The sequence below is a fragment of the Sphaerodactylus townsendi genome, linkage group LG13 (genome assembly GCF_021028975.2).
Source record: "Sphaerodactylus townsendi isolate TG3544 linkage group LG13, MPM_Stown_v2.3, whole genome shotgun sequence".
NCBI lineage: Eukaryota > Metazoa > Chordata > Lepidosauria > Squamata > Sphaerodactylidae > Sphaerodactylus > Sphaerodactylus townsendi.
In genome coordinates this window covers 29,529,896-29,540,214 of record NC_059437.1, presented here as the reverse complement: position 1 = coordinate 29,540,214, position 10,319 = coordinate 29,529,896, and positions in this window count along the sequence as shown.

Here is a 10,319-nt window from a genome sequence, read left to right as displayed (position 1 = left end):
AGGACATGTATGAATACTACTGCTTCTACACACCAAAGCCTTAATTTCCATTTTTTCTATGGAATGGAAGAAGCAAGAAGGGCTGCGATATCACTGTAGTTTAGGAGTAACTCATGCAATCTCCTGATCTTTGACAGAGACTATTTCCCTGTGGTGCACAAAAAACATTTTACCAAATCCTGTTGTGTTGAAGCATTCAAGTGCCCTTTGCATTCAAGAAACCACGTTCTGTCGCAGTAGAAACAAACTACTCTCAGATGCCTTGTTTGAATGATATTCTACATTTTGTTAAAGTCAAACTTGCATTGCAGGCTCTGAATAATTGGCTGGTTCCAATCAAAGTCGCCTCTGTTCCTCCAGTGCCCCTGTCACCGCTGTCCTTTTTTTATCACTTGTTTGGCCCAGTGCCTATTTGTTTTGACATCCCCCCTTTTCAATGCCAGTCCTCCTAGGGCTCCTATTTGTCTTGCTTGCCTTCCTCAGTCTACAGATTTTCCTGATCTAAAGAACAATGAATAAGGTTTCTTCAGGCTCACTGATTTGCTGCCCAATTCCTAATCTTAAATCCATTTCCTTAAATTTCCTCTCTATTACACTGCCCTTAGATACTTTTCCATGATGCTCCAAGTGTCATTTTAAGTCCTCACTCCAGTAAGCATTAAATTCCACTTAATTAGACATCTCTCACAGATTATATTACACTGCAAGCCCCGCCCACAATTAAAAGTTTGTAGGATGAGTGCTTCTAACACCAGTTCAGCCAGATTAGAAAGGGCATCTGAAATGCAGAATAAGAGGTACATTTGCTGGCCAAGAACAAAGTTAAATATACCCTCCTCACTTTGTTTTTTTAGAGGCTCAAGAAGGCCTAACTGAGACAGGGAACAGTTGAAAATAATTAAAGGGGGTAATAACTAGCTTAATCTCCTTTGAACTGGCCTGTGTTTGCATTCATTTTTCTTGCTCTCTTTTTATTTCATACTTGGCATTGGTGTATGGAGGCTTAAATAATTGCCCCCCCCTTCAGTTTCCTCCTGTATGTATTTGCTTATTGATAGGGCATAAGCATTAGTGGGCCTAGCACTGTATTATGGGAGAGGTCCCCAGTTCAAATGTTTTCTTAGTCCAGCGGTGGCGAACCTATGGCACGGGTGCCAGAGGTGGCACTCGGAGCCCTTTCTGTGGGCATGCAGAAAATCACCACCACCTCCACACACACATCTAGGCTGGCCTGGGCACGATCCTTTACCTGGGAGTAAGCTTGGTTGCTGGCAATGGGGTTTACTTCTAAGTAAACCCTAGGGTCGTGATTCACCCATTTGAAGTGTTGCATGGTTGCTTCACCAAGCTTACTCCTGAGTAATGCACATCTCGGAGCCAACCGTTTTTTCTATACTGAAACCTCAGTATTCAGGTTAAACTACTGTGTTGGCACTTTGCGATAAATAAGTGGGTTTTGGGTTGCAATTTGGGCACTCGGTCTTGAAAAGGTTCGCCATCACTGTCCTAGTCAAACTAGGTGGCCTTTGCACAGCTCTTATCCCGACATCTGCTTTCCACAAGACTTGGACAATAAGACTACCAAGTAGGCCTGTTATAGGGGTTACAAGAGAATATGCATTGAGTATTTTGAGTACTGAAACTGCTTTGTGAATGTACGAGTGTTGCATTCTGGTGTAATAAAAGATAATGTGCGTATGCAAAGGACACCCTGACAGAATCTCGCGCAAGCTTGAAGTTACCCCTGGATTCCGTGGCGATGGAGGAAACGCCCCTGGTCTCCCCGCCTCCCTCCGTCCCGCGGTTCTACGGACAGGAAAGTAGAAGTAAACATACTTTCAACAATGAACGTGGAAACTGCACCGAAAAGCACAAGCCGCTTCCCGGTGCGAGCACCTCCGGTCGGAAAAAAAAGCCTTTCGTCGTCAAATCCACCCGATCAGGAGCAGCTAAGTCTAAAGGGCTGCATCCGTTTCCAGGTCCCTGGTAGAGAGCATAGTCTCCTCGCCAAACTATTTCGGGGAGGGGAGGGGGGGCGTCTTCCACACCTTGGTCCAGTTTACTGCAGTGCATAAAAGATCAACGGTGCCAAATCTTTGACCAGTGCACCGCGGGTAGACCTCGTTCCCAAGTTCACCCGGTGTTTCCCCGAAGTGACCGCTTTCCCGACGGCTGAGCAGAGGCGACCTGTACCAGACCTCCCCTTCGGTCAACGCCGGAGTCTCACTCCTCCCCCTCCCTCCTTTTTCCAGGGGACATGCTCATTTGCCGCCCTTGTGCTCACGGCAAGGAGCGCGGCTGCACCGAGTCCAGAAGCGTTGCAAGAACCAACACCAATGTTGCTCAGACCGGCGTACACTTCATGCACTTTTGGGAACAGAGCGGGGCAGGTGTTGGCTGGTGGGAGTGAGCGGCAAACCCCAGCGCTAAAGGAAGGAGCCACTCCACTCAGGAAGAACTCTTAACGCATTCATTCCCACTAGGATAAATGCCTGTTCCGCCTCGTGCGCTCACACGGGGCGGGTTAGAAATGCAAAGAAATAAAAAAGAGCAGACTGGCAGTGCGGCGATACCGCGCAACGGCGCTTCTTCACGCTTTTGTACTATAGGAAGACGCCTAAAATGACAAGGCTGAACTGGGGAAAGGCTACACAATTGCGAGGTGGGGAGAACATTAATAAGGAATGAACCCTTGCCCTAAACGAGTCGCCCCATTCTCCTCCAGGATAAAGGAAAGTGCACGCCGCAGAATACACGAGTTGTAATTGGGGCGCACAGACTGCGGTGAAGGGGGACTTGGCTTAAGCAGCGGCTACCGCAACTGGGTAATCCCCCTACCCAGGACGGTGCTCAGGGAAACATACTCAGCTCACCTAATTGAAAAGAGCAGAACATCACTTGTCAGGGATTACTGGGGACCAGTGAACCTGCCTTCCCCAAATTGCAAGCCTAGTTACGCCTAGCCACCTTATAAATCATCCTACTCCTAAAAGTGTAGGTCAGGTCAACATCTCTTTTCCTTCTTCCTGTAATAAGGGAAACAGGATGGACTGGACAGCTCGGACCATCAGAGAATGCCGGAGGAGTCACGGGGAAGCATCTCAGAAAGGGAGTCAGATAGACCACCATCTGCCCCATTTTCCACATTGGGGCACCTGGACAGAAGGGTATGGAATGAATCCATGATTTCTTTTGTTGTCACTCTATAAATACAAATAGCCCTCAAGATTAAGAGCTCAGCATCCTGCCTACAGTAAGTTATTTCTGGGAATTCAAAAAGCCAGGCAATGAAGGCATCTTGGTCCTATCCTCCTTGCAGGGAATGGCAATTCAGAAGCACACTGCCTTTGAACAGGGAAGTAACATTTAGCTATTGATTAGATAAAGCCTTCATTTTAAACTCTTCTTACGTCCTGGCTATCATATACTTTGTGATAGTGAATTACACAAAGAAACTGAATTCTGAGAAACAATATTTCAGTTTATTCCAAACTTACATTTCCAATCAATTTTAGAGCTCCCCCCATAAAGAAAAATGCTACCCACTCTCTTTCATTCATAATGTTATACGCCTGACCTATTTCCCCACCCCAGTATTACCCAAAGTTGGCAGTCTCTATGGCTGATTCCGCATGGGCTAAAAACAGCAGTGTGAAAACGGTGTGAAAACAGTATAAACTCTTTTACACCGTTTTAAACCCTTTTACACCATTTTCACACCATTTTCACACTGCTGTTTTTGGCCCATGCGGAATCAGCCTATTTTAGTTGGGGAAATTAGCTGGAGACAGAGAGCAAGAAGGGGTAACTGGGTTTGATAACCTATTGGTTGTGGTGGTTTTTCCGGGCTGTGTGGCCGTGATCTGGTAGATCTTGTTCCTAACGTTTCGCCTGCATCTGTGGCTGGAATCTCCAGAGGTGTATCACAGAGGGAGACTTCCCTTTGTGATACACCTCTGAAGATGCCAGCCACAGATGCAGGCGAAATGTTAGGAACAAGATCCACCAGACCACGGCCACACAGCCCGGAAAAACCACCACAACCAGTTGAATCCGGCTGTGAAAGCCTTTGACAATACATTGATAACCTATTGAAAACTCTCAAATAAGCAGGCAGTTGTATAATTAAAATATGGTTTTATTAAAAAAATAGTAAAACAAGAAATACATTTTAAGCAAATGACACAAACATACAAAGCATACATGAGCTGACTATGACAAAAGGGAACAAGTTGGATAGGGTTCCAATCCAGAAGGGAGGTCTAGGGAAAGCCGTGCTGAAGAGGAAAATCACCAGCGTTTCCAGGAGCAAAAGAGAATCAGTAGGGGATGCATGCGCAGATCCAGACCACACACGCCATGAATGGCCAAAGGTCCAATATTAACACCAAAAAATGGGTTCTGAGGCACTATGAGGTAAGCTAGCAGGAATGCTCGAGAAAGAATTGATCGTTTTTCTGGGGTATGAGCAAAAAGATAGGCTTGCTGAGTTGTTAGGATTCAACAGAATGTCTGGACTTTTCTCCTGAACATTGACTGAATCGCCCTATGGTGACACAATGGGAATTAGCCCCGCTGTTCAGCCAGGCACACCTTAGGGCCGAGGGAAAAGCTCAGCAGTTCTGCCTTCCTGATCAGGCTTGACACACTAGATGGATCCCAAAACTTTCTTGAGGCATCCATTTTTGTGGGGAACAGTGACTTGCTCTTATGCCAGTCTTTGGCCCCCATGCCTTCATAGAACCGTTAGGATCTGACTGCTTACATCACCTCCCATAATGTTATTTTTTTTCTAAGCCCAAAAGCCCCCAAATCCCAAGCTGTGCCTCTTAGGGAAGGTGTTCCATCTTCTTGGCCATTCAGATGGTCCTTTTCTACAGTGTTCCCACTGCTATGATAGCCTTCTAGGGACAATCCAAACTGTACACAGTATTCCAACCATGGCTATACTGTAGATTTGTATAAAGTGTTGCAATTCTTATTTTCAATACCTACAAATCCCCAACATGAAATTTGCCTTTTTCAGTTTATATCAAGCTTGATTGATTAGATAAAAAGCTTGTTCATCATTCTTTATCTAAATGTCAGCAACCAACCAATGAATTAGGAAAGGAGTACACTGGGTCTACCTCTTGCCCACACCTAAGTTAACAACTCCAGTTGCACTTCTCTTTGTGAAGCTCAGGGAAAATTTGTAAGGGAAGCAGTAATGGTCTGGACTGATCCATTCGCACACACCAGTTTCAACAGTGCAACAGATTTAGGTGCTGCAAAATCAATCACTGGTGCTCTGCCCCACAGTGTGTGTATGGTTTCCGCAGGGCAGATTCTTGTACTGACACCATTAAAGATACATTGCCAGAAATCCCTGATGCCCCCCAGTTTGCAAGTGGGTGGGTCTTTCCTCCTTCTGGGTGGCTCCAAAGACAAGATGGAAGGTTGCCTGATTTGGTTTTTGAAAGTTCTTCAAAGGTAATATTGATACTGTGGAAGCTGCTTTCATGGCTTTTGCATTTTAAGAGAAATGCCTGTCAAATGCTGTAGATCCCGGAAGGGGGAGCGGGGTAAGACCTTTCCCCCTCCACTCCTCTCAGGGATCGACGACCGGCTTTTCCCTTAAAATGCAAAAGCCATGAAAGCAACCTCTGCAATATCATTATAAGCAATATCAATATCACATTTAAAGGGTAATGTCGATCTTTACTTTTGAATGAAGAAGAAGAGTTTGGATTTATATCTCCCCTTTCTCTCCTGCAGGACACTCAAAGGGGCTTACAATCACCTTGCCCTTCCCCCCTCACAACAAACACCCTGTGAGGTAGGTGGGGGTGAGAGAGCTCTGAGAAGCTGTGACTAGCCCAAGGTCACCCAGCTAGCATGTGTGGGAGTGCACAGGCTAATCTGAATTCCCCAGATAAGCCTCCACAGCTCAGGCAGCAGAGCTGGGAATCAAACCCGGTTCCTTCAGATTAGATACATGAGCTCTTAACCTCCTACGCCACTGCTGCATGGAGGCACTTGCCTAATGGAGGCAAGACTGGAAGTGGTGTCGGGTGAGACTTTTGACTGGAGCAACATGAGGGGTAGGCAGTCACAAGGCATGTGGCAGACACTGGGGCAGCTGTTCAATGCAAAGAGGCCCCACAGTGGAGGGATTGTGGGACTAGGAGCGCTGCAGAAAGTGCCCCATGCATAATGGGCCACTGATTCCACTCAGCTGAAATCTTGATAGCAGGAGAGTCACTTGGTTGGTGCCCTTTCTTCGTTCCTTAGTTTCCTACCCTATTCTGCAATATAGAGCTACTGATGCTGGCTTATTTTAGATAATAGTTGCATTGATTACTGAGATAATGTATGTGAAGAACTTTCCCAACTCTTAGAAGAAGTGCTATTTAAATACTGCTGATTTATTTTGAAGATGTAGGCAATTAGCTTGCTATATTGTCAATTTTATCTCCACCCATGGAATTAACGCTTTCATTGCCATCATACATTAACTTGCCTGATCAGATCAAGTCTGCCTAGTCTAATACCTTTTGCAGTAACTGAGATAACGTACGTAAAGTACTTTTGAATGTGCACAATGAGCACTTTTAAAATACAACTTGTTTGTTTTGAAGATGGAGCCAGTTAATCTGTTTTATTTTCAACCCATGGATTCACTGCTGCCCTACAATGAACTTGCTCAAGCAAATAAAGTCTTCCTGGACAAACAAACTTTTTGCAATGATAACCAAGATAATATATGTGAAGTGCCTACAAACACTCAGAACAAATGCTATGTAAACAGTGTGGATGTATTTTAAAGATATAATCGGTCACCAAGTTTTTGAGGTAAGCTTCCCACATACCATTCTTTCCATATTGGGGAGTGGGCATTTTGGACTTAGCGGGGAGGGGTTGTAAAAACATGGTTATTGCTCTTCTTGAAATCTCAATGAGATTACTTCACCAACAAATGGGCACAGTTAACAACAATTAAAAGCTTGCATGCTCTGACTGTAGCATATGCACCAATGTCCAGCCTTACTAAAGCAGCAAAGTAATACTGGAGGGCATTCAGACAATCCTATACTCCAGTATTTACGTGCTGCTACAGCACAGTGGACGGATCTTTCCCTCCTGGAGCCATCTCTTTGTGATTCAAAGTTGGCACCACACTTTTAAAAAATACCACAACTCTGGACAGAAAAAGGCAGTGTCAAAACTTTGTCCATCATATACAGCTGCAGTGAGAACTTTTATTTCTACGGATACTTCGGGATTCTGGCAACTTCTTTTTAGGTTATTTGCACCATAGGACCTTGGAAATTATTGACCCATGGTTCTGTTTGCTTTCAGAGAATGTCACTTGTGCAGCCTTCAAACTACTTGTTTTGGTGTAAGACCTGTGGAATTCCATCAAGAGAATAAAAGTACACTGAAGTGGCTTCCACCATCCCCATCAGCTTTTCTGATCTACAATCTGGCACTTTTAAGGCTCCTTCCCAGCACTTTGTGTATGGGGGAAAACTTTGTGTCTACCTGTGTACCCCTTAGTGGCTTAGGCAACTGTGCAATCCTTTTCCAGGATCTATCAACCATCATGGATTATTTTTTATAGCTAACATTCAGATACTTCTTTTAAAAATTCATTCATTCATTGAAGAAGCAACACACACTAAGAAAATGTATCTAAACATACCTGATCATGCAACCTAAGGGAACCGTTAGGAAGCGTCTTGGCTCTGGCAGTGCTTATACTGAATATTCACCTTTCTTGTCTTAATCCTTGAGGTAATGAGGCAGCCCAGAACGGTCTGTATCTCCTTGTCCCTACAAACCATGTTGTGCTGCTACATCTCCACAAGGCACACATCAGTGGGATGGCATTCTAAAAAGAGCGGGTGGCAACGCAAGCCAAGAAACAGGGTTACAAAGCTGCTAGTCCTCTTCTTTTTCCCCCCATCTACCAGAAAAAGGGTCGAAGCTACAAGAGAACAGAACTACAAAAGAATGTTAGTCAACATTCTACAAAGACCCTACAGTCTCAGGAAGACCCCACCCCCAAACGCTTGGATTAATCTATGGTTTGAACAAATAGTTACTTTCTAATCTAGGGTATACTGAAGGAGGCTGGACCTTTTGGAAAACAAAACAAACAATGGATTCCTATACAAAGAAGTAGCTCTTTGTGTTTACTTCCAGAAGTGTGCTTGCTGCATAAGTTCCCGTAACAGCCAAGTTATATGATTCTATCAAGAAGTAACTACAGCCCCACTCTGGCATAGCACAGCAGCAGGTGGCAACTAACCTCAGGCAAAGGCTAATTAACTCTTGGGTAAAAGCCAGCTACGAGAGTAATGTGCCCAAAACCTCAGTGAATTTGGATAATTAAGACGTTCAGACTGGCGTTTTATGATTTACATAATAAGCCTCCAGCAAACATTCTGTGTCCTCCACAGACATGCTTTTGCCTATGGGTGTCTAAATGAGTTATTTTGAACAAGGTGGTCTCACCAAAGATTTACAGTGTTGTTGTTTTTTTGGGGGGGGGGAGGGGGGGGGTTTATTCCTAGATAGCCTATGTACCCTGCCAACCACATCCTTTAAGACTGGCTTAAGACACTAGTGTATTTTAAAAGCTTTCTGTGATAGCTGAACTCCACACTCCTTTCTTTGTCCCTCAAAAAACTGGAGAACATTACCATTTTTGTTGGTGTATAAGAGCTGTTTGGCCCTGATCTTTTCATCCTGAATTTATGTAAGTATTAACTGATTCAGTGTCACTGTTTAGTAAAATGATACCCCCTTGTGTTATGTTTAAGCAAAATGGGTTAGATTCCATCACTTTTTCAGATGTGAAAACTGAGGCAAGAGTGAACATTTTAGATGACGTCTCCTTGAACATCTCTACATTTACATACTCTCATCTAGTGAAACTATTCCTGAACTGGATATCATACTTGTCTTGATTTTTTGCTGCTAGAAGGACCAATTGAACGAATACAGACATCCCTGTATGATTCCCTCCTTTTAGGGTTTCTCTTTAGGAACTTGCTGTCACAATCTAAACTGATCTACATCCACATAAAAGATCTCAGGAAGCAGAGGTTTTGCTGACCACTTCCAAAGGACAGGCCATTGTCCAACTCACACCACAGTCTCTAAATAAAGCACACTGCTTTCAGAACAGTCTATGCTCTGCTAGCAGGTAATGGTTGCTCTAGATACTACAGGCACTCTCAGATAAATATCTCCCTTCCAGCTTTCTCCAAGTCCTATGCTGCTAGCTAGAAGAGACACATTTCTGTGCCTAATCAACACCCACTCTATACCTCACTATCTTCTTGAGCAACCAAATAGGAAGGAACAAAATCTATACCACAGTTTTTATTCCTTTTCACAGTATTTGTTCAGCAGAGGAAAGGAGTGGGTATGACTCTGGTCCAAGATCTACTGGTAGTCAGGGTTGAAGTACTGGATTAGATGGGTCATTGATATTTAAAATAAGAAGAAGAGGAGGAGTTTGGTTTTATATCCCCCCTTTCTCTCCTGCAGGAGACTCAAAGGGGTTTACAATCTCCTTGCTCTCCCCCCGCTCACAACAAACACCCTGTGAGGTGGGTGGGGCTGAGAGAGCTTTGGAAAGCTGTGACTAGCCCAAGGTCACCCAGCTGGTGTGTGTGTGAGTATACAGGCTAATCTGAATTCCCCAGATAAGCCTCCACAACTTAAGCGGCAGAGATGGGAATCAAACCTGGTTCCTCCAGATCAGAGTGCTCTTAGCCACTACGCCACTGTTTAGTCTATTGTACTCACCTGTCTCAACTCACCTGGTAAGACTAATGAAAAATGACTGTAGATCTATTTATTCTCAGCTGGATCATGAACTAAAATAAGAAAACCACAAGAGTTCTTACAAACTGTTCTAATACACGTTTTAGATAAAAGCTGCAAGGTGTAAGAACGAATCAGACTGCTATTCCTTTAATGGCACAATAAACAACAAAAGATTGTTGGAGGTTGCATGTGCTATCTTTTTTAAACTTGGGAAAACCCACAAATGGCAAGATGAAAAGCAAAAACATATAGACGTTGCATCACACCCATCTCTTTGTTCACCCCTTTATTTCATGGACGTATCAGCAAAACAAAAAACCTAAACAGGTGATTTGAACCACTTATACCAAGGGCATAATCCAACTAAAGGCATTTAAGCCCCATTAATTTCAATGAAAATGTTATGCACTTTGTCTGGACCATATCCAGTTCTTTAAATATGGGTTTCATTTTAGCTAAGTGTTGCATAGAGTTGATGACCATGCAAAATTATGCTC